The sequence below is a fragment of the Mustela erminea genome, chromosome 3 (genome assembly GCF_009829155.1).
Source record: "Mustela erminea isolate mMusErm1 chromosome 3, mMusErm1.Pri, whole genome shotgun sequence".
In the NCBI taxonomy this organism is placed as follows: domain Eukaryota; kingdom Metazoa; phylum Chordata; class Mammalia; order Carnivora; family Mustelidae; genus Mustela; species Mustela erminea.
Window position 1 is genome coordinate 82577842 of NC_045616.1, and position 23779 is coordinate 82601620.

The window sequence follows — 23779 nt, forward strand, 5'->3', positions numbered from 1 at the left end:
GCTCCCCTCTCTCTTTCTTCTTCTTCTGGAATCCCAATTATTCTAATGTTGTTTCGTCTTATGGTGTCACTTATCTCTCGAATTCTCCCCTCGTGGTCCAGTAGCTGTTTGTCCCTCTTTTGCTCAGCTTCTTTATTCTCTGTCATTTGGTCTTCTATATCACTAATTCTTTCTTCTGCCTCATTTATCCTAGCAGTGAGAGCCTCCATTTTTGATTGCACTTCATTAATAGCTTTTTTGATTTCAACTTGGCTAGATTTTAGTTCTTTTATTTCTCCAGAAAGGGCTTTTATATCTCTCGAGAGGGTTTCTCTAATATCTTCCATGCCTTTTTCGAGCCCGGCTAGAACCTTGAGAATTGTCATTCTGAACTCTAGATCTGACATATTACCAATGTCTGTATTGATTAGGTCCCTAGCCTTCGGTACTGCCTCTTGTTCTTTTTTTTGAGTTGAATTTTTCCGTCTTGTCATTTTGTCCAGATAAGAGTATATGAAGGGGCAAGTAAAATACTAAAAGGGTGGCAACAACCCCAGGAAAAAATGCTTTAACCAAATTAGAAGAGATCCAAAATCGTGAGGGGGGAGAAAGGGGATAAAAAGAGGTTCAAAAAGGAAGAAAGAAAAAAAAAAAGAAAAGAAAAGAATTAAAAATAAAAAGGAAAACACCTAAGAAAAATGTAAAAAAGAAAAAATATGTATATTAGATAAACTAGTAAAAAATCGTTAAAAAAGAAAAAGGTAACAGTTAAAAAAAAAAAATTTTACCCGAAGGCGAGGGAAAAAAAACAAAAAATGAAAAAGAAAAAAATTAAATTAACTGCAAGACTAAAAAAAAATCACAGGGAAAAAGCCATGAGTTCCGTGCTTGGCTTTCTCCTCCTCTGGAATTCTGCTGCTCTCCTTGGTATTGAAACCGCACTCCTTGGTAGGTGAACTTGGTCTCGGCTGGATTTCTTGTTGATCTTCTGGGGGAGGGGCCTGTTGTAGTGATTCTCAAGTGTCTTTGCCCCAGGCGGAATTACACCGCCCTTACCCGAGGCCGGGGTGAGTAATCCGCTCGGGTTTGCTTTCAGGAGCTTTTGTTTCCTGAGCGCTTTCCGTAGAGTTCCGGAGGATGGGAATACAAATGGCGGCCTCCTGGTCTCCGGCCCGGAGGAGCCGAGAGCCCAGCGCCGCACTCCTCAGTGCGCCCTCAGAGAACAGCGCCCAGTTACTCCCGTCTGCCTGACCTCCGGCCGCGCTCTGAGCTCTCCGAGCCTGCGACCAGTTCAAGGTAACACCGAGCTGTGAGCTTACTGTCGGCTCTGTCTCTGTAGCCGGCTTTCCCGTTCCAATACCCGCAAGGTCTGCGACACTCAGACACCCCTGATCCTTCTGTGACCCTGCGGGACCTGAGGCCACGCTGACCCCGCGTGGGCTTCGCCCCGGTTTAGCCTCTGGAGCGATGTCCCTCAGCGGAACAGACTTTTAAAAGTCCTGATTTTGTGCGCCGTTGCTCCGCCGCTTGCCGGGAGCCGGCCCCTCCCCCCGGGGTCTATCTTCCCGTCGCTTTGGATTCACTTCTCCGCCGGTCCTACCTTTCAGAAAGTGGTTGTTTTTCTGTTTCCAGAATTGCTGTTCTTCTTCTCTTCGATCTGCCGATGGATTTTCAGGTGTTTGCAATCTTTAGATAAGCTATCTAGCTGATCTCCGGCTAGCTGAAGCAGTCTCAGCCTGCTACTTCTCCGCCATCTTGACTCCTCCCTCTGAACATCTTTTTATTTGTCTGTTGTTCACCCAAATTTCCTCCTTGGAAAAATGTCTGTTCAGGTCCACTGCTCATGTTTTAACCACATTTTTAACTTTTTGGTGTTGAGTTATATGTGTTCTTTATATATTTTGGATATTATTGAATATACTATTTGCAAATATATTCTGCCATTCAGTAAGTTCCTTTTTTGTGATTAACTTCGCTTTGTAAGAGCTTGTTAGTTTTATAAATTTCCAATTGTTTATTTTTGCTTTTCTTTCCCTTTCCTTGGAAGGCATAGCCAGAAAAATATTGCTAAGGCTACTATACAAGATATTACTGCCTAAATTTTGTGTTAGGACTTTACGGTTTCAGGACTCACATTTAGGTCTTTAATCCATTTTGAGATTATTTTTGTGCATGCATGGTGTAAGAAAGTGGTCTAGTTTTCTCAGCACGATTTATTGAAGAGACTGTCTTCTCCCCTTTGTATATTCTTACTTCCTTTGTTGCAGATTAACTATATAAGCATGGGTTTATTTCTAAGCTCTTTATTCTGTTCTCTTGCTCTCTATATCTGTTTTTCAGTACTATACTGTTTTGATTACTAGAGCTTTGTAGTATAGTTTGAAATCTGGGATGTGATAACTCCAGGTTTGTTCTTTAATCTCTTTAATCTTTGTTTTTTTGTGGTATTTTGTGGTTCCATACAAATTTTAGGATTTTTTTGTTCTAGTTCCCTGGAAAATACTATTGATGTATTAATGGGAATTGCATTGTATTTATAGGTTGCTTTGGGTGGTATAGGTATTTTAACACAATTAGTTCTTCCAGGAGTATATCTTTGTATTTGTGTCATTTTCAGTTTCTTTCATATGCATCTTATAGTTTTGAGAGTACAAGACTTTCACCTCCTTGGTTAAATTTATTCCTAGGTATTTATATTTTTATTTTGTTGGTGTAACTGTAAATGGGATTTTTAAAAAATGTCTTTTTCTGTTCTTCTGTTACTAGTGTACAGAAATGCAGTGGATAGCTCTGTATTGATTTTGTATCCTGCAGCTTTACTGAGTACATTTATTCTGATAGTATTTTGGTGAAGTCTTTAGGGTTTTATATATTCAGTATCATGTCCTCTGAAAATAGTGATAGTTTTACTTCTTCCTTACCAATTTGGATACCTTTTACTTCTTGTCTGATGGCTATGGCTGGTACTTTAGTATGATGTTGAATAAAAGTGGTAAGTGTGAACATTCTTCTTCCCAATCTAGAGGAAAATCTTTAAGTTTTTACCATCAAGTAAGATATTAGCTGGGTTAGTAATATGTTAAGGTATTCTATTGTGTTGAATTTTGTCAAAGACTTTTTTGGCATCTATGGAGACAATCATGATTTTTATCCTGTACGTACGTATGTATTTATTTTGAGAAGGAGATGGGGGAGGGGCAGAGGGAGAGCATAGAGAGAATCTTAAGCAGGCTCCATGCCCAACATGGGAGGCTGATGTGGGGCTTAATCTTACAACCCTGATGATGACCCATGGTGAAATCAAGAGTTGGATTCTTAACCAATTGAGCTATTCAGGTACCCTTATCTATTATTTTGTTAATGTATATTTCACATTGATTGATTTGCAGATATGGAACCATCCTTCTACCCCTGAAATAAATTCCACTTGGTCAAGGATAATGATCACATATTTTGAAATTCAATTGGTTAATATTTTGTTGAGGATTTTTGCATCTATGTTCTTCAGAGATATATATTTGCCTGCACTTAATTTATTTATTTGTCTGATTTTGGTATCAAGGAAATGCTGGCCTCATAGAATGAATTTGGAAGCATTTCTTCCTCTTCTATTTCTTGTAGTAGTTTGCAGAGAATTGGTATTACCTTTTCTTTAAATGTTTAGTAGAATTTGCCTGTGAAGCCATCTGGTTCTTCCAACTTTTGTTGTAAGTTTTTTTTTTTTAATTTCTGATCAATTTCATTACTAATAATGGCTCTTTTAATATTTTCTATTTCTTCCTAATTTAGTTTTAGAAGACTGCATATTTCTAGAAATTGTAACATTTTTTCTAGGTTGTCCAATTCATTGGCATATAATTTTTAATAGTAGTCTCATAATCCTTTCTAGTTCTTTGGTATCAATTGTAACTTTTCATTTCTTTCAGGTATTATTTTAGTCTGGGCTAAGTGTTTATCAAGTTTGTTTTTCAAAGACCCAGATCTTGATTTTTATTGATCTTTTCTATTGGTTTTTAGCTGTATTTCACTTGTTTCTGCTCTTTTATTCTACTAACCTTAGGCTTTATTCTCTTTCTAGTTCATTTAGGAGTAAGGTTAGATTTTTTGAGATTTTTCTTGTTTCTTGAGGTAGGCTTATATTGCTATAAACTTTCCTATTAGAACTACTTTTATTACCTTACAATGATTTTGAACCATTGTGTTTCCACTTTCTTTACTCTTGACATGCACTTTTATTTCCTTTTTTATTTCTTTGTTGACCCATTCACTGCTTCATAGCATGTTGTTAGCCTATATATTTTTCTTCCCTTCACCCTCATTTTTCATTTTCTGTGATTGAATTTTAGTTACATTCTGTGGTGGTTGAAAATGATGCTTGGTATGATTTTTGTATTTTTAAATGTATTGGTCCTAACATGAGATTTATCTTCAAGAATATATCATTTGCACTTGAAAAGTATATGTATTCTGCTGGTTTGGGCTGGAATATTCTGTATATATCTTTTAAGCCCACGTGGTCAAGGGTGTGCCTCAAAGCCACTATTTCCTTATTAATTTTCTGTATGGATATAAGTGGAGTGTTAAAGCCTGTTTCTATTACTGTATTACTGTCAACTTCTCCCTTTATGTCTATTAATATTTACCATATATATACATATATATATATACATACATATATATATATATATTATGTTGAGTGCATAGATATTTACAATTATTATATCCTCCTGTTGGATAGATCTCTTTATCATTATTTGTTTTAAAGTCTATTCTGTCTAAACAACCAGTAGGTGAATGAAGAAATTAACAAAGAAATTTAAAAAATACATGGAGACAAATGGAAACAAAATGGGCCAAAATCATGGGGACATAGGCAGAGCAGTTCTAAGAGGGAAGGTTATAGTGATAATGACCTCTAAGAAACAAGAAAAATCTCCAGCACTTTAACCATACACCTAAAGACTGGAACAGAGAAAAACAGAGGCTAAAAATAGAGCTGTGGCTTTGCAAGGAAAAACTAAATTGGTAAACCATTAGTTAGACTCATCAAGAAAGAGAAAGAACCCAAATAAGTAAAATCAGAAGTTAAAGAATTGAATAGTAACAGCTACTACAGAAATAGGATTACAAGACTGCTATGAAAAATTGTATGACAACTAACTCAACAACCTAAAGAAGGTTACCAATATAATCTTACCAATATAATCTTTCAAAACTGAATTGGGAAGTAAAAGAAAATCTAAACAAGATTGAATACTAGTAACAAAATTCAATCAGTAATTAAAAAAAAAAAACCCAACAAAGAATTGTTCAGGACCAGACAGATTCACAGGTGAATTCTACCAAACAAAGAAATTTTAAGACCAATTCTCCTCAACCTATTCCAAAAAATAGAACAGGAAGGAAAGTTTCCATATGTATTCTATGAGACCAGTATTACCCCGATGCCAAAACCAAAGACTCTTAAAAGGCCAATATCTCTGATGAACGAAGATGTAAAAATCCTCAATAAAATATCAGCAAACCATATTCAATAAAACATCAAAAGGATCATATACCGTAATCAAAAAGAATTTATTCTTTGGACACTATGAGAGTTCAATATTTGCAAATCAATCAACATTTTTACCCCACATAATCAAAATGAAGGGTAAAAATCGTATGATTATCTTAAGAAATGCAAAAAAGTCATGTCATAATTTAACATTGGTTCATGACAAAAACTCTCAGCAAAGTAGAGTTTAGAAGGCATATACCTCAACATAATAAAGGCCATTTATGACAAACACACAACTGGTATCATCTTCAATGGTGAAAAACTGAAAACTTGTCCTCTAAGATACGGAAGAAGACAAGGATCTCCACTCTCAACTATGTTTATTCAACATAGTACTGGGAGTTCTAGCTGCAGGTAATAAAGTAAAATTATCACTATATTCAGATGATACCAGACAGAGAAAACCCTAAAAACTCCACCAAAGACATAATAAAACTAATCAATGAATTCAGTAAAATTGCGGGATACAAAATTAATATAAAGAAGTCTGTTGCACTAACAATGAAGTAGCCCAAAGAGAAATTAAGAAAACGATCAATTTCAACAGAAAGAGTAATATCCTTAGGAATAAACTTAACAAAGTAAGTGAAAGACCTGTAACTGTGAAAACTATAAAGCATGATGAAAAAAATCGAAGACAACAGAAAAATGTATAAAGACATATCATGCTTATGGATTTGAAAAGGGTATTGTTCAAACGTTCATACTACTCAAAGCAATCTATACATTCAGCCAATTATTATCAAAATACCAAAAGTATTTTTTTATAGAAGTAGAAGAAATAATCCAAATATTGTTAGGAAAGGACAAAAAAAACCTGAAGAGCCAAAGTAATCTTGAAAAAGAAAAGAAAAAGATGAAAGTATCACAGTCCCAGATTTTTAAGTATGCTACTAGCACCCCCCTTCCCCAAAAAGGCATAGAGCAATGGACTAGAATAGAAAATCCAGAATTAAAGCCAAACCTATATGTCAGTCTATGACAAAGGGGACAACAATATATGGGAAAAGACAATCACTTTGATAAATGGTGCTGGGAAAATCGTAATGGCTGCATGCAAAAGAAAAACTAGACCATTTTCTCACAGCAGACACACAAAATAAACTCATAACTGTAAGGATCTAAATGGGAGTCATGAAACCATAAAACATCTAGAAGAAAATATTGGCAGTAATCTTTCTGATATCAGCCTTAGCAACAGTTTTCCAGATATGTATCCTAAAACAAAGGAAACAAAATTAAAACTATTGTTATTATGCTCCCCCACCAAAAAATACTTTTAGATAATGAAGGAAACTATCAACAAAAGAAAAATGCAGCCTACTGAATGGGGAAACACAACTGCAAACAATAAAGTCTATCTTGTCTGATATAAGTTATACTACCTACCTTTTTCTCCCTATCTGTGTGTGTCTTTAGGTCTGAAATGAATCTCTTGTAGGCAGCATAAAGATAGGTTTTGTTTTTTTAATCCATTCAGTCACCCTGTGTCTTTCAATTGGATCTTTTAGACCAATACATTTAGAGTACTTACTGATAGGTATATACTTTTTGCCATTTTGTTGATTTTTTTTTCTTCGGGCTGTAGTATAGTTCTTGTTTTTCTTTCTCCTCTTGCTATCTTCCCTTGTGATTGATGACTTTTTTTAGTGTTATGCTTGGATTCCTTTCTCTTTATTTTTTCTCTATTGTAAGTTTTGGTGTGTGGTTATCATAGAGTCAAATATAATAACCCTGTATATGGCAGTCTATATTAGGTTGATGGCCTCTTAAGTTTGAACACATTTTACTCCCCTTCCCAAGTTTTATGTTTAATGATGTTATATTTTACATCTTTCTGTTTTGTGTGTCCCTTAACTAATTTGTGCACATGTATTGTACATTAATTTTACTAATTTTATCTTTTTATACTAGCCTTTCAAGTGACCGATCTACTATTTTTATTGCACGTCGGCTTTTACTAGTGCAATTATTCCTTTCAAAAACTTTTACTTCAGGTAAAACTTTTACCTGACCTTTTCTTTTCCATTTAAGGAAGTTCCTTTTACACTTCTTAGAGGGACGCCAGTCCTGACCGAGGCTGCCTCCAAGGTGTGGTAGGAGTTACTATGTGGGGGTTCCTCTTAGGACAGGTGGGTTGGACAGATTGGATCTGTAGAGAAATGTCTAAACTGACCAGGCGGTGCAAGCAAGGTAGATGGAAGGCGTCAGAAGTGGTTTCACAATTATCTGGCTAGCAAGGCTGCAGGAGAAGAAGAAAAATATCACCTGCCAGCACTTTCATTCCCAGAGAAAGCTACTGCAGATCCCTTCTCCTCTAGCCTATGTCCTAAAATTAGTCAATATATCTTCTTGTGTTCTCAGACACTTTTCACACTGCTGCTTCTCTGCTGGGTCTCAGGCCTAGTGACACAGCACACTGGCATTTAGGAGGAGAGACTTGGCTTCCTATAGCCCTCCAGCTCCAGGCATTAAGCTTCCGCGATTTTCAAAGCCATACTACTGTGTGGGCTTGTCTGCCCACTGCGGGTTCTCAGAGCTTGGGGTGTTTAATCTGGGGCTGAATCCCTTGGTTCTCAGGGAGTGACTCTGTGGCTACGATACTCCTTCCTCTTGCGGGCTGCCACTGTGCCAGGGGTTTGTTTCCCGACCAGTCACATACCGGTCACACACTGACTGTGGGACCTTAGCGGAGTCATCTCTGATCTTCAGTTTTTACCATTATTGAAGGGGAACAATAATATCTCATGGAACACTTCCAAAGCCTGCTGTAAAGAAAACAAGTAAGTGTGCAAACGTAATGAGCCTTTGTTCATAAACTCCTAGATGTGCAAAAATATCAAAAAAATACTTATTTAAAATGGAATCTGCACCTTCCTCCCAGTGGGCTGGCAGAGGATTCAGCCTAAGTCATTCTGAGTCTTCCTCCTCCCTACACTGACAGGAGGGTGTTTTGGCATCACTAAAGCACGAAGAAGACTCCCTTGGGCCTCAGACCCTTTGTTTACTCTTAACTAACAATGAGACATATCCACTGTCTTCACTCACATTTTCCTTATTTCTTTTCTTCCCTACAGAAAGGGAGACTCCTCGGCCAGGCAACAGCCTCCCCAGAAACATTTGTTTGCTCCCTCCTTTCATTCCCATGAATGAGAGTCAGTCACTTCCCAGCCAGAGTGGTACTCTCTTTTTTCCCACCTTCTCTAGAACACCCATTATTTAAAAAAAAAAAAAAAAAAAAAGTTCTGAGGCCTTTCATCAAAACAAGAACGATCCATTGAACTCAAGCAGATTTTGCTTTGCTTTTACCCTGCAAAACTGGCCTGAGACAGGGGGAACCAGAACATACACAGGACCTGGCTACACACTCAGAAGATGAAGGAGGCAAAAACAGAATAATGCAAATTTGTGTAAATAAGTTATCTTGTCAAAGGACATGTAAAACACATAAACTCTGCTACATGCATGCATGTGTGGTTAGAATTCACCTCTGAGTGCCAGGTAGCTTTGTGGAGCAGTGGATAACTAACCAGAAAAGAGGCACGTCTTCCACCATTCACAGATGCTGCTCTTTCTCGGTGGTAGTTCATGTCACGGTCATTACATTGTGGATTTCATCTTTGAAGAGGCCTCCAGAGCCAGTATAGATCACTGAGTCTTTGATTAAACTCTGCTAAGGCCTAATAGTCTGGAATGTTTCATTATTTTCTTGGCAGGACTAGGATGTTATTTTTTAGCTGGCTGCAGAGAGCAGAAGTTGGGAAAAGGCGTATGCCACTGTTTGGGGATCCACAACCAAGGGACTCATGATGGTGCCTTTAAAACAAACATTCACCAGTAGCCTTTGCTCTTTTCTGTGTTGGAGTCTCAGTTGCATTTTCCCACCTCCCTTACCCATCCAGCCAATGTCCACCAAAATGGGCATATAATAATAACTTCTACTTATTTAGTGCTTACTGTGTACCAGCCTTTGTATTTAGAACTTAAAAGGCCTCTACCATTGCAGTGGGTTAAATTTTGCTCTCCCCCAAAACTGTGTTCCCTAAAAAGATGTGTCCAAGTCCTAACTGCTCATGTGTGTAGAAATAAGGCCTTTGCAGATTTGTAATGAGTTTGATAATGTCACTCTGAAGTTCATGTATACCTCAAGCCTTAGAATGTGACTTAGGAAATAGAGTCTTTGCAGATATGATTATCAAGGGATCTGAAATTCACCCATATTTCATTAAGGTAGGCCCTAACTTTGATGACTACTGTCTTTTTAAGAAGACTCAGATAAACATACAGAGAAAGTAAGTTGTCTCCTCAGAATACAGTATAGGTTGTCCACGAAGATGGAGCTATGCTGCCACAAGCCAGCACATGCCAGGAGCCTCCAGATGCTAAAAGAGACAAAAAAGAAATCTCTTCTAGAAGCTTTGGAAAGAGCGAGACATCTTGATTCTGGCCTCCAGAACTGTTGGAGAATAAATTTCCATTGTTTTAAGCCACTTACTTTGGTGGTACTTTGTTACCTATCATCCCTAGGAAACCAATGTGATATAATAAAGTTAGGATCTCAAGAAGAGATTGTCCTCAGGTTACAGTGGAGCTTAAATCCATAACGACTGGTAACCTTATAAAAGAAAAAAAAAGGATATCTGAGAAATAATAACCTAGAGGACAAAATCATGTAGAGACAGGGGCAGAGATTGGAGTGATGGGTGTGCAAAATCCTAAAAACACTAGGATTTGCAGACAACCAAGAAAAGCTAGGGATGGGGCTTGATACAGATTCTATCTCACAACCTCCAGAAGGAAGCAATCTTGTCAATACCTTGATTAAAGACTCTGGTTTCCTGAACTGTGAGATAATATACTTCTGTAGTTTTACGCCACCAAGTTTATGGTAATTTGTTACAGCAGCCCTAGGAAACTAATGTAACACTTTAATCCTGACAGTAGCCCTGTGATAAGTAATCTCACCCCCATTTTACTGAAAAGGAGATTAAAAAGAACAGCGGTTAAGTAACTTGACAGTGCACAAATTTCAAGTGCACTGCTAGAATTCAAACTCAGGGTTTTAAGTCTAGCTCTTCTCAATTCCGAGCCTACACAGTTCACCCTTTACCAAGTCAGTTTTCTCTTATCTACTAAAGGAATATTTCTGTACCCAGACAAACCACTAAAATAAATAAAAACAGTCTATTTCCTTGAAACATGTATAGGATAAGTGAAAAGAACCATATCTACTTCTTTTCTTCCCCAGTTGAAGTCTATTTTGCCCAGGTACTATACTGTATTCTGAGGAGACAAAGGAGGGAAAAGGTACAGTTTCTCTCTCTAAACCATTAAGTATTGACTAAATGGGGAAAACTAGTGATTCCCAGGATGATGTGGGGACCTTGAGAGGCATACCCAGTAGCAAGTAATACTTCTAGGAGATAGTGCTATCTTGAAATGGGAAAGGGACTTACTTCATCCATAAAGAAGTAGAAAACTGGCAGGCATATGGTGGGGTAGAGAAAAGGACAGCATTTTATTTTTTTAAAGATTTTATTTATTTATTTGACAGAGAGAGATCACAAGTAGACAGAGAGGCAGGCAGAGAGAGAGAGCAAAGCAGGCTCTCTGCTGAGCAGAGAGCCTGATGTGGGACTCGCTCCAGGACCCTGGGATCATGACCTTAGCCAAAGGCAGCGGCTTAACCCACTGAGCCACCCAGCCGCCCAGGACAGCATTTTTGATGGAAGGCACACATGTACAAAGATTATGGCCCATTTACGGTGTGTTGCCTTGTGGCCAAAGAGCAAGCTACGAACAGAGCAAGGAGCCAGCTCTATATGATAACCTCTGGATGCCAAGATAAAATGAATTCTCAAAAGAGAAAGGAACTCCGGGGAAAGACATAGGGAATGCAACATTTCAGTGAGATACCATCTTGCAACAAATAGTATCTGCCTTGTAGATCCTTTGAGTTAAAAGAACAAGGTTGTGAATGTCCTATTAAACTATTTCTCTTTTAAACCTGAACTTTATTAATATCTATAAAAGAAAAAATACACTGGACAAGTGAAACATGCAAGAAAGAATTTATTCAAAATTACTGCCATAGGGGAGAAGTGAATGAACCCCACTCTACTGAAACAAAAGGCAGGAGTTTCTAAACTGCTTTAGCTCACATCAGTGAGCTAAAGCAAGAGTACTGCCTGGAGTTTAGGGGAGAGTTTGGTCAATGCGATTAAACCAGGATTGTTTGCTAATTGGTACTTATCAAAGTTAAACTCCTACCCTCCCACAGACACAGGGATATAGAAGCAAGATCTCCTTATATAATTCCATTTCAAAGGGATAACTCCTCAGTGTCAAGAAAGACATTCCTAGGATGTAAAACTGGCAAGGAGCTGGAGAAGATTTACATCTCAAAGAGGCAGAGAAAGGACTTCTAACTGGAAGTTTTCTAAAGTAAATGGCCTAAAAAAGTGAGGGTTGGCCCACTTTTGGTTAAGAAGCAACCTGTCTAAAGTTCAGTCAAGTTGAGGGGAACTTTGAGGCTGTCTTGATCATAGGGAACCAGTTTGATGTTTTTGTTTTTAAACAAACAAAACCCCAATCAGTTTAAGTCATGGCAGTTAGGGTGACAGAAGAACCTTGGCTCTTGTCAACAGGAAAATCTAGATATGTATCTCCATGTTTCAACTAGATGACTATGGATGCATTACTGACTCTCACGGATTCTGTCTCCTCAACTATAAAACAGAGGAGACATTGTATATATACTTTGTGGGGTTGCTTTAAGGATTTACAAGTCATGCATATATATTTAATAAATAATGCCAGATTTTGCAATTTTTCTATTACACAAATATTTGGCCAATTTAGGTAAGTGTCTGGTTGATGGAGATTTCTAATCTGCAACCAGTTGTACAACCCATGGGGTATTATATTTGTTAAATGAAAATGCTACTCCTTTTTCCATCTGGTGATATTTTGGATACTAAGTCATTTAAAAGCATAATACCAAATGAGAAACAAGGACACAAAAAAAGAATTTGTTCTTTGGAAATAATGTCTTCTGTTTGTCAGTCAGTGTAGGGCTCTCTAGCCATGCCACAAGCAGAAATTGGTTTACAGGACCTAGTGAGAGGAGCTGCACAGAGACATTCATGTTTGCAAGTGAACCCACCCACCCCTCCCATTCTCTGGGAGGACAAGAGTCGGGGGACTTAGAAACTGTTGGTGGAAATAAATGCACACTGGTACAGTCACTGTGGAAAACAGTGTGGAGGTTTCTCAAAAACACAGAGCTACCCTACGAACCAGTAATCACACTGGGTACCAAAGAATACAAAAAAAAAAAAAAAAACCCAACACTTCAAAAAGACATATGTATCCCTATGTTTACTGCAGCATTACTTACAATAGCCAAGATATGAAAGCAATCCATGTGTCCACTGATAGAGGAATGGATAAAGAAGATGTAGGGTACACACACACACACACACACACACACACACACACACACACACAGGAATATTACTCAGCCATAAAAAAGAATGAAATCTTGCCATTTGCAATGACATGGATGGATCTAGGGAGTAGAATGCTAAGTGAAATAAGTCAGAGGAAGACAAATACCATACGCTTTTACTCATAAATGTACTTAAGAAATAAAACAAACAAAAAAACAAAAAAATGAGACTCTCAACAGAAAACAAACTGATGGTTACCAGACGGAAGGTAGGGGGACAGATGAAATAGATAAAGGGGATTAAGCTCATGATGATGAGCACTGAGTAATATATGGAATTGCTAAATCACTATTTTGTATACCTGAAACTAATGTAACACTGGATGTTGACTATACTGGAATTATCATTTCTATTAATGCCTCCTCATTCCCAAATTTTATCTGTATGGTTTTGAGACCCAAAACAGAGCCACTGAAATCCATCACGGCATACCATCCATTTGAAATAATGTATTCTAGTTGCACCACAAGTTTTAATGCAGTTCTTTTTTTCTGAGGAGAATTTGCAAAGCGTAAGCAGGAAAAAAAAAAAAAAAGAAAAGAAAAGAAAACACAATTAAGGATTCAGAAAACAGTCCACATGGTACCCTCAATAGCATTTAAGTCCTCGAGGGCCACATTTTCCTTTTCAATCTTTAAACTCAAGTCCCTTTTACTCCTGTGCCTTTAGCTCTTTTCATTTTAATGGACTGACTTGTTCACCACATCTTAAAACCCACATCTCTTGAAGATACAACTGTCTGCTCTGCTTCGAATATTTTCATTACATTTTATTACAAGCTTGGTTCAAGAGGAGTTTTACACCTAATTTGAAGGACCTGCCCTGTCAGTTTCATTTTCCTTCATTTTCCTTTTATTAGGCTAATTTGATTCAACTATGAGTTGTTCTTTGTAAATCCAAAGCACTCTGCTATTCCTCTTAAAAAAAAAAAAAAAATTCTTTCCAAAGCATATGAGCTCTACTCCAGCCTTTCCATTCCTATTTTTGCAGAATTGTGCTTACTTTGAGTTATATAATGTCTAGTTAATCTATTCAGTAACTATTTATTGAGCTCGTCTAATGTGTCAGCAATACCAGGATGATTCAGAAAATGTCCCTGAGCTGAAGAAGATCATACTTAAATGGTGGAGTCTGCTATGAAAACAAATAAATATAAGGCATATGATATGAATGTAATAATGGAGTTATATTCAAAGCACTCTGGGAACACTACTATGTAGGAGAGAAATAGCTCTATAAACTGGGTGCTATTAAACTACATTAAGGCAAGAGGCACTAAGGAAATTCATAGTGAAATTCATTTTAATAAATGAACCAATGAATTTAAAAATTGTAAATATAAATATAAATCTTAGATTTGCTTAAGCTATGATATTAATATTCTCTAAAATATATTACCGTAAAGAACCTATACTGGTTTAAAAAATTTCATAACCAAGTAAATTTCACAAATAAAGCATACTTTATTGTTGGCACATGACTGCATAGTGTCCATTACTGTATTAAAAGTTCTTAAAAGTTCAGATTGTTTAACTTTAGTACACTCAGCATTTTTCAACTCACTTGACCACTGAAACTTTTTTTTTACTGTAACAGTTAATAACATGCCAAGAACTAGTGTTCTAATATACTTGGAGGGTTGCTGGACACTAGGGAGGTATGTGCTATAGTGGATGTTGTGAATTGTGTAAGACTGATGAATTACAGACTTGTACCCCTGAAACAATACATTAACATATAACTTTCACACTTAAAAAAAAACCCAAAAATGGAATATACTTTGAAAGATGTTCTTTTACTAACTATTCAACTTGAAAGTCAGTGGAAAATGTCAGAGTAGTCCAGACAACCAGACACAGTGAATTTTAATGCTTTAATAAGGCATCTCCCAACATCAAATACCAAAAATTATTTTATCATTATAAAAAGGAAAAAGGAACTGCCTGATCACCCAGAAGTAGCTACTACTAACATTACTTAATTCTTTCCAGTCATTTGCTCTTACATTTTGAAATCTAGATATAAAGCATATACAAATTTGTATATGCTAGTTTTCATGTCTATTGTGCTGATTACAAAAATAACCTCACTCAGAGCAATAGAAGTTTACAAAATAAAAATCATGTGGGAGAAGGAACTTCTTAGATGGGAGCATGTGAAAACTCTGAACTAGCCTCCTCCCATGGACATAGCAAATCTGTACCTATGTATAGAGCAATACCTCCTAAAGAAGAACTGAGGGCTGACTGAAAAGCTTTTGCACAGCAAAGGACAGAGGACCACATAGAGAATGGACTGGAGATGTTCCTGCACAAGCTCTTTCAAGCCTGGAAAAATTAGTTGTTCTGCCAGTAATCAAACTGGCTTCTATGAGAAGCAAGCACAAAAAGTCAAACAAAATGAGGAGACAGAGAAATATGATCCAAACAAAAGAATAAGGCAGATATTCAGGAAAAAGAACTCATGTAAAGAGGCTCAATGGACTTGAGAAAAGAGTGGATGAATTCAATATGAACTTTGACAAAGAGGAAGAAAATGTAAAAAAAAAAAAAATCAGAGTTGAAGAATATAGTATCTAAATTGAAAATAATAAAGAATTAACATGACATTAGCAGATGCAGAAGAAAGGATCAGTGATCTGGAAGACAGCACTGGAGAGGACCAATGTGAGCATGAGAAAAAAAATGGGGATAGGTTAAGAGACTGCTAGGACAACATCAGGAACACTAACATTCACATTATGGGATTCCAGAAGGAGAAGAGAGGGGGGAAAATTATTTGAAGAAATAACAGCTGAAAATTTGCTTAACCTGTGGAAGGAAATAGACTTTCCTGTTCGGGAAGTATAGAAAGCCCCGGACCAAAATGAATCCAAGAAGGTCTACACAGAGACACAATATAATTAAAATGTCAAACATTCAAGATAAACAGAGAGTCTTAAAAGCACCAAGATAAAAAGCAACTACTTATATACAAGGGAAACTCCATAAGGTTATCAGCTGGTTTAACCAGCAGAAACTTTGCAGGCCAGAAGAGAGTAACATGATATACTCAAAAAAGTGCTGAAAGGGAAAAAACCTATAATCAGGAAAACTCTACCCAGGAAGGCCATCATTTAGAACTAAAGGAAGGATAAAGACTTTCAAAGGTAAGACAAACAAAGGTGTTTATCACCACTAAATCATCCTTAAAGGAAATGTTAAAAGGAATTCTTTACGAGAAGAAATCGTAAGTAGACATGAAGTTATAAATAAAAATATACAAATTATGACAGCATATACATAAAACATGGAGGAGCAGAAAAAATGTTTTTGGAATGTGAATTTAAATGACCATCAACTTTAATAAAGATTGCTTGCTATATACCTAGGATGTTACATATGAACCTCATGGTAACTACAAACCCAAAACCTGTAATTGAGATAGAGGAAATAAAAGGAAAGAAAGCCAAACATAATACTATGGAAACTCATCAATCACAAAGAAGTGGAACAAGAAAAGAAGAGAAGAGAGGAACTACAAAACAACAATAAAACAATTAACAAAATTACCTATCCATAATTACTTTAATGTAAATAGCCTAAAGTGTCCAATCTAAAGATATAGGGTGACAGATGGGATTTAAAAAACTAGTCACAGGGTGCCTGGGTGGCTCAGTGGGTTAAGCCGCTGCCTTCGGCTCAGGTCATGATCTCAGGGTCCTGGGATCGAGTCCCACATTGGGCTCTCTGCTCGGCAAGGAGCCTGCTTCCTCCTCTCTCTCTCTGCCTGCCTCTCTGCCTACTTGTGATCCCTCTCTGTCAAGTAAATAAATAAAATCTTAAAAAAAAAAAAAAACTAGTCACATATATATGCTGTCAATAAGAGACTCCCCTCAGACTAAGAGACACATACAGCTGAAAATGAAGGGATAAGAAAATACTTATACATTTGGAAGCAAAAACAGAAACAAAACACAAAAACTCAGCCAGGGTTTTTCCCTTCCATCAGACAAAATAGACTAAAACAAAGACTGTGGCAAGAGACAAAGACGGGCATTACATAATGATAAAGGGATTAATCCTATAAGGGGATATTACAATTGCAAATATCTATGCACTCTACATTGGAGCACCTAAATACATGAAACAAATATTAATGGATATAAAAAGAGGAACTGATGGTAATACAGTAACAGTGGGTATAATTCAGTTAACACCTAACTTACATCTGTAAGTAGATCTTCCAGGAAGAAATCAATAGGAAACCTTGTCTGTCAAAGACACAGACCAGATGGACATAACAGATGTGTATAGAACATTGCATCCTACAACAGCAGAATATACTTTTCAAGTACACATGGAACATTCTCCAGAATAAATAACATGTTAGGCCACCAAACAAGTGTCAATAAATTTAAGAAGCTTTAAATCATACCATGCATCTTTTCTGACCACAATGGTAAGAAATGAGAAGTTAATCACAAGGGGGGAAAAAAGAAACTGGAGAAAACACAAATACACAGAGGTTAAACAACATGGTACTAAACAGTCAATTGACCAATGAAAAAAACATCAAAAAAGTTTTGTAAAAAATGCTGTAGAGAAATTAAAATTGAAACAAAAAGGTCTAAAATTTTTTAGGAATGCAGTGAAAGGAGTTCTAAGAGGGAAGTTCATAACAATATTGGCCTACAAGAAGAAATAGGAAAAACCTTAAATAAACAATCTACACCTACATTTGAAGGAACCAGAAAAATACAACAAAACAAAACAAAAACAAAAAAGAACAAAAAACCCCAAGTTAGTAGACAAAATAATAAAGATCAGAGTGGAAATCAATGCAATAAACACGTAAAAAGAAACAAAACAAACTAAAAAAGATTAAAAACAAGGGCTTTATTTATTTATTTTTTTGGAAAATTAAATTGATAAAATTTTAGCTAGACTCCAAAAAAGGACACAAATAAATACCAGAAAAAAAAAGGATAGTAACAACTGACACCACAGAACTACAAAGGGTTATAGGAGACTACCATGAAAAATTCTGTCAGCAAATCGGACAATATAGACAAAAATGGATAAATTCCTAGAAACATACATTCTTACTAAACTGACTCAAGAGGAAAGAGAAAATCTGAACAGACCAATTACTACTAACAAAATTGAATCAGTAGTCCAAAACCCCCCAACAAACAAAAGTCCAAGACCAGATGGATTCACAGGTGAATTCTATCAAACATGTAAGATTTAGCATTTACTCTCCTCAAACCATTCCAAAAAAATAGAAAAGGAAGAAAACCTTCTAAATATATTTTATAAGGCCAGCATTAACCTGATTAAAAAAAAAAACCCTAAACTAAAAAAAAAATATAAGTCGATATGCTTGATGAACATAGAAGCAAAAATCCTCAACAAAATACTAGCAAATAGCGCTTAACAATACATTAAAAAGACTGTTCACCATGATCATGCGGAATTGATTCCAGGCATGCAAGAACAGCTCAATATTCATATATCAACAGAAAGAAAGATAAATATTATATTATCATCTTAGTAGGTGCAGAGAAGGCATTTGACAAAATTCAACATCTGTTCATGATAAAAACTCTCAACGAAGTGGGCTTAAAAATAGAGCTTCCCTATGACCCTGCCATTACACTCCTGGGTATTTACCCCAAAGATACAGATGTCGTGAAAAGAAGGGCCACCTGTACCCCAATGTTTATAGCAGCAATGGCCACGGTTGCCAAACTGTGGAAAGAACCAAGATGCCCTTCAACGGACGAATGGATAAGGAAGATGTGGTCCATATACACTATGGAGTATTATACCTCCATCAGAAAGGATGAATACCCAACTTTTGTAGCAACATGGACTGGACTGGAAGAGATCATGCTGAGTGAAATAAGTCAAGCAGAGAGAGTCAACTATCATATGGTTTCACTTATTTGTGGAGCATAACAAATATCATGGAGGACAAGAGGTGTTAGAGAGGAGGAGGGAGTTGGAGTAAATTGGAAGGGGAGGTGAATCATGAGAGACTATGGACTCTGAAAAACAATCTGAGGGGTTTGAAGTGGTGGGAGGTTGGGGCACAGATTGCATGGAGCACTGGGTTTGGTGAAAAAATAATGAATACTGTTTTTCTGAAAATAAATAAATTAATTAAAATATATATATATATATATATATATATATATATATATATATATATATATATAAAAGGGAACATACCTCAACATAGTAGAGGCCATAGATGAAAAACCCACACCTAACATTATACTAAAAAAGTAAAAGCTTTTTCCCTAAGAACAGGAACAAGACAAGAATGTCCACGCTTGCCTTTTATTTGACGTAGTCCTGAAAACCATATCCACAGCAAACACACAAGAAGTAAAAGGCCTCCTACTTAGTAAAGAAGATTTAAAAGTGTCACTATTTGCAGCTGACATGATACTATATAGAGAAAACCCCAAAGACTCCACTAAAAAAACTATTAGAACTAATTAAGTTAATCTGTACACTACAAAGTGATTTTATACAATAATAATGAAGTAACAGAAAGAGGAATTAAGACAGGGTTATTTACAATTGCATCAAAAAGAATAAAATACCTAGGAATAAACTTACTGAAAGAAATGAAAAACACACACTCTGAAAACAATGATGAAAGAAATTGAAGAACAGCAGAAACAAATGGAAAGATACCCTGTGCTCATGGATTAAAAGAATATTGTTTCAATGCAATATGCAAATTCAATGCAACTACTATTACAATAACAACAACATGTTTCCCAGACTGGAAGAAATAATCTTAATATTTGTATGGAGCCACTAAAGACCAGGAAGCCAAAGTAAATGTGAGAAAGAACAAAGCTGGAGATAACACAGTCTCAGATTTCAAGTTCTATTACAAAGCTGCAGTAATCAAAACAGTATGGTACTGGCACAAAACTAGACACATGGGTCGATGGAAGAACAGAGCCCAGAAATAGATGCACATGTATGTGGTCTATTAATCTAGGATAGCGGAGGCAAGACTATACAATGGGGATAAAGACAGTTTCTTCAATAATTAACATTGGGAAAGATGGACAGCTATATGCCAAAGAATGATACTATACCATTTTCTTACATCATATACAAAAATCAACTCAAAGTAGATTAAGGCCTGAATGTGAACATGAAACCATAAAACTCCTAGAAGAAAATATAGGCACTAATGTCCTTGCCATTGGTCATTGCAACATTTTTTCCTAGATAGTTCTCTTTAGACAAAGGAAACAAAATAAACTATTGTGACCACAGTGAAATAACAACTTTTTTGCACAGAAGGCTACCAACAAAACAAAAAAGACAACCTATTAATGGGAGAATATATTTGCAAAAAATAGATCCAATAAGGAGTTAATATCCAAAATATATAAAGAACACATATAACTCAACACCAAAAAAAAAAAAAAAAGCAAGTAATCTGATTTAAAATGAAGAGAGGGCCTGAATAGACATATTTCCAGAGAAGACATAAAGAGAGCGACAGACACATGAAAAGAAGTTCAGCATGACTAATCATCAAGAGAGTGCAAATCAAAACCACAATGAAATGTCACCTTACACCTGGAAGTATGTCTAGAATAAAGAAAGACAAGAAATAACAAATGTTAGTGAGGATGTGGGGAAAAGGGGAATTCTCATTTAGTATTGGTGGGAATGTAAACTGGCGTAGGCAACTATGGAAAATAGTACAGAGGTTCCTCAAAAACTTAAAAACAGTAATACTGTATAATCTAGTAATTCCACTACTGGGTATTTACTCAAAGAAAACAAAAACACTAATTCAAGAAGATACATGTACCCCTGTGTTTATTATAGTATTAGTCACAATAGGGAATATATAGAAGCACTCAAGTGTCCAATGATGAATAAATGGATAAACAAGATGTGGCATATATAAAGAATGGAATATTAGCCACAAATAAGAATGAGATCTTGCCATTTTAACAACATGCATGGATCTAGAGGGTATTGTGCTAAGTGAAATAAGTCAGAGAGAGAGAGATGCCAAATAATTTCACTTATATTTGGAATCTAAAAATCTGAACAAATGAATAAACAAACTAAAATTTAGAGACAGACCCATAAATACAGAAAGGTTGCCAGAGTAGTGGTGAGCACCCCAAAATGGGGGTGCGGGATAAAGGATACAGGCTTCTAATCATGGAATGAATAAGTCACAGGGATAATAGATACAGGATAGGGAATATAATTAATGATATTGTAATAGCACTGTATGGTGAGAGATAATAGCTACACTTGTGGTGAGCACAGCATACCTGAAACTAATGCAACACTGTGTATCAACTATACTTAAGCAACAGTAAGAGAAAAAAGAGAGAAAACTCAAGTAAATTCAGCAATGAAAGAGAAGTTGTAACGGACACCATAGAAATATTAAGGATTATAATAGAATACCATGAAAAATTACATGCCAACAAACTGGACTATCTGGAAGAAATGGATAATTCCTCAAAAATTCCTGACTGAATCAGGAAGAAATAAAAAATATGAATAGACTAATTAGTAGTAATGAAATTGGATTTTCAGTTAAACTCCTGACAAACCAATAGGACACTGTATATTAATTAAGCTTGGGTAGGGAAAAACAAAAGCAGAAACAAAACTTAGAGCAAACAAAAGTCTAGAACCAGATGGCTTCACAGGGGAATACTACCAAACAAAGAATTAGTACATACTCTCTCAAACTATTCTAAAGAATGACATGAAAGTGGGAGATAGTTTCATAATGGGTTCAATGAATTGGTCCAGCATCACCCTGATAAGATACCATAAAAGAAAAATATAGGCCAATATCTCTGATCAACCCATGCAAAAATTTCAACAAAATATTAGCAAGCTAAAGTTAATGATGAGACTGTATAGACAAAATAGGTGAAGGGGATTATGAGATACAATATATGAGATATAAAATAAAGCAGAGATGCAAATTACAGAATAGGGAATTTAGTCAATAAGATTGTAGTAACTCTGTTGTGAAAGATGGTGAGAACATTTATTGTGGTAAGCCCTATGTAACATATAGAATTGTCAGATCACAATGTTGTACACCTGAAACTAATACAACATGGTATGTCCACTATACTTAAATTAGAAAAAAACAAACAAACTAGCAAACAGTCATACAAAAGTGCCTCATCTATTATTTAAGTTATACACACAATTAACTGTCATAATTGAAAAATGATTCTAGATATAATTTAGGAAGGGACAAGGGCTTAATTCTGTTCTGCACTGCTTTGATATATATTTAAGAGAACTAACTAGTGTGTAGAACATGATGAAAATCATAAATACCCCATGCTTCTCTTCTAGTTAAGATTTCTGACAGTGAACTCTCCCTAAGGGCTGGTCTAAGAAGCTACAGCTGGACAAAAGGACAGCTCTAGTATCTTAGACAATTTCCCCATTTATATGGTTCAGCAGCAATCCATTTAACAGCGAGTCCCTGTGTGGGTTTTGTTTTTTTCTCCAAGGTCTGCTAATCTATACTCATCTGCATGTGGCTATCATTTAGCCTGGCAACTTAATTGTATTGCTTCTCTGAAATTAGCATCACTGTACCATGAACAACTCCTGGGCAGCACTTCCATTGCTACTGTAGCTAAATTCCTCTCCCTGGCCACATTTCACATTCCTGCCGGATCTGTTTTGGTTTTTCAATTTGCTCACTGGGTTGGCAGGCATAATTTGCAGGGCCACTGGCTAGCTGTGGTTTAAGGCTACTTAGACCCTCAGCTGTAAGGCTTGGTGGCTCTCCTAGTCCCTGCATTCCCTAATGTCCTCTTCATTTCCAAATTTCCCTGTTTGGATAAACAAAGCCAAAGTTAACTGAGTCTGACTCTAATCCCTTTGTTGTTCTGTGGGGCATAGAATGAGAGCGGATCATAGTTTGGTAAACAAACAAACAAACAAAACAAAACAAAAGAAGAGAACGTTGTTTGAAAAGAAATGAAGCCAGAGAGATTTCAACTCAGCTGAGTGATTCTAATGACCAAATACACAGGCTCTTTCCTGGGGACTTGAACTTTTGAAGAACATGATGCGTCTCACAGAGAACTTGTTGAATGAAAAGGCAGCTAAATACATTATATTTTAAAAAAAAATTTTTTTTTAATAAAAAGGCAGCTAGGTAATAGGACAGTGTTAGCGGGGCAGTCACAATGGGAAAACTCTGGTTGAATCTGGGTGACCCACGTGGGCAAGCAATAAGAAAATCACATTGAGTATTTGCACATTTTGTTGTCCTGCCGGGGGGAAAATGCTATTTCCCTTTCTGCTTTTAGGTGAAGTAGTTGAGCTGCGTGTCAGGAAGCTGACATGCACTCATGGTCTTATAAATCCAGTAACTGGTCTGGACAGGACAATAACCTGTTCTACAGGTTTTCTACATTTATAACAATTTTTCCAGGTTGATATGATTCTCATTTCGTCGATGAGATATGAAAGGATATTTTGGAGACCGTAATTAATAAATGAAAGTGTGCGGTTTCAGTAATTGATAGACTCTAATTTGATAGACCATTTATGTCTCTGAATTCCATGTTCTTACCACTGAAGTAGTTTTATTTCTGTTTTGTTTTTATTTTGGCTCATTGACTTTTCAAGGACCTCATGAAAGTTTTGAATCTTGAGCATGGAACACTGCATATGGGCCAACATTTTCCTTTGGGTTT

General features: G+C 36.3%; 1 long non-coding RNA gene across 1 annotated transcript; it reads left to right on the forward strand.

Annotated features, from left to right (window-relative positions):
* Nucleotides 1–7130: 7130 nt before the first annotated feature.
* LOC116585613 lies at nt 7131–23005 on the forward strand. Its single transcript, XR_004283723.1, has 3 exons — nt 7131–7226; nt 9853–9860; nt 22995–23005. It is a non-coding gene; the product is annotated as an uncharacterized LOC116585613 (long non-coding RNA).
* The last annotated feature ends 774 nt before the right edge of the window (nt 23006–23779 follow it).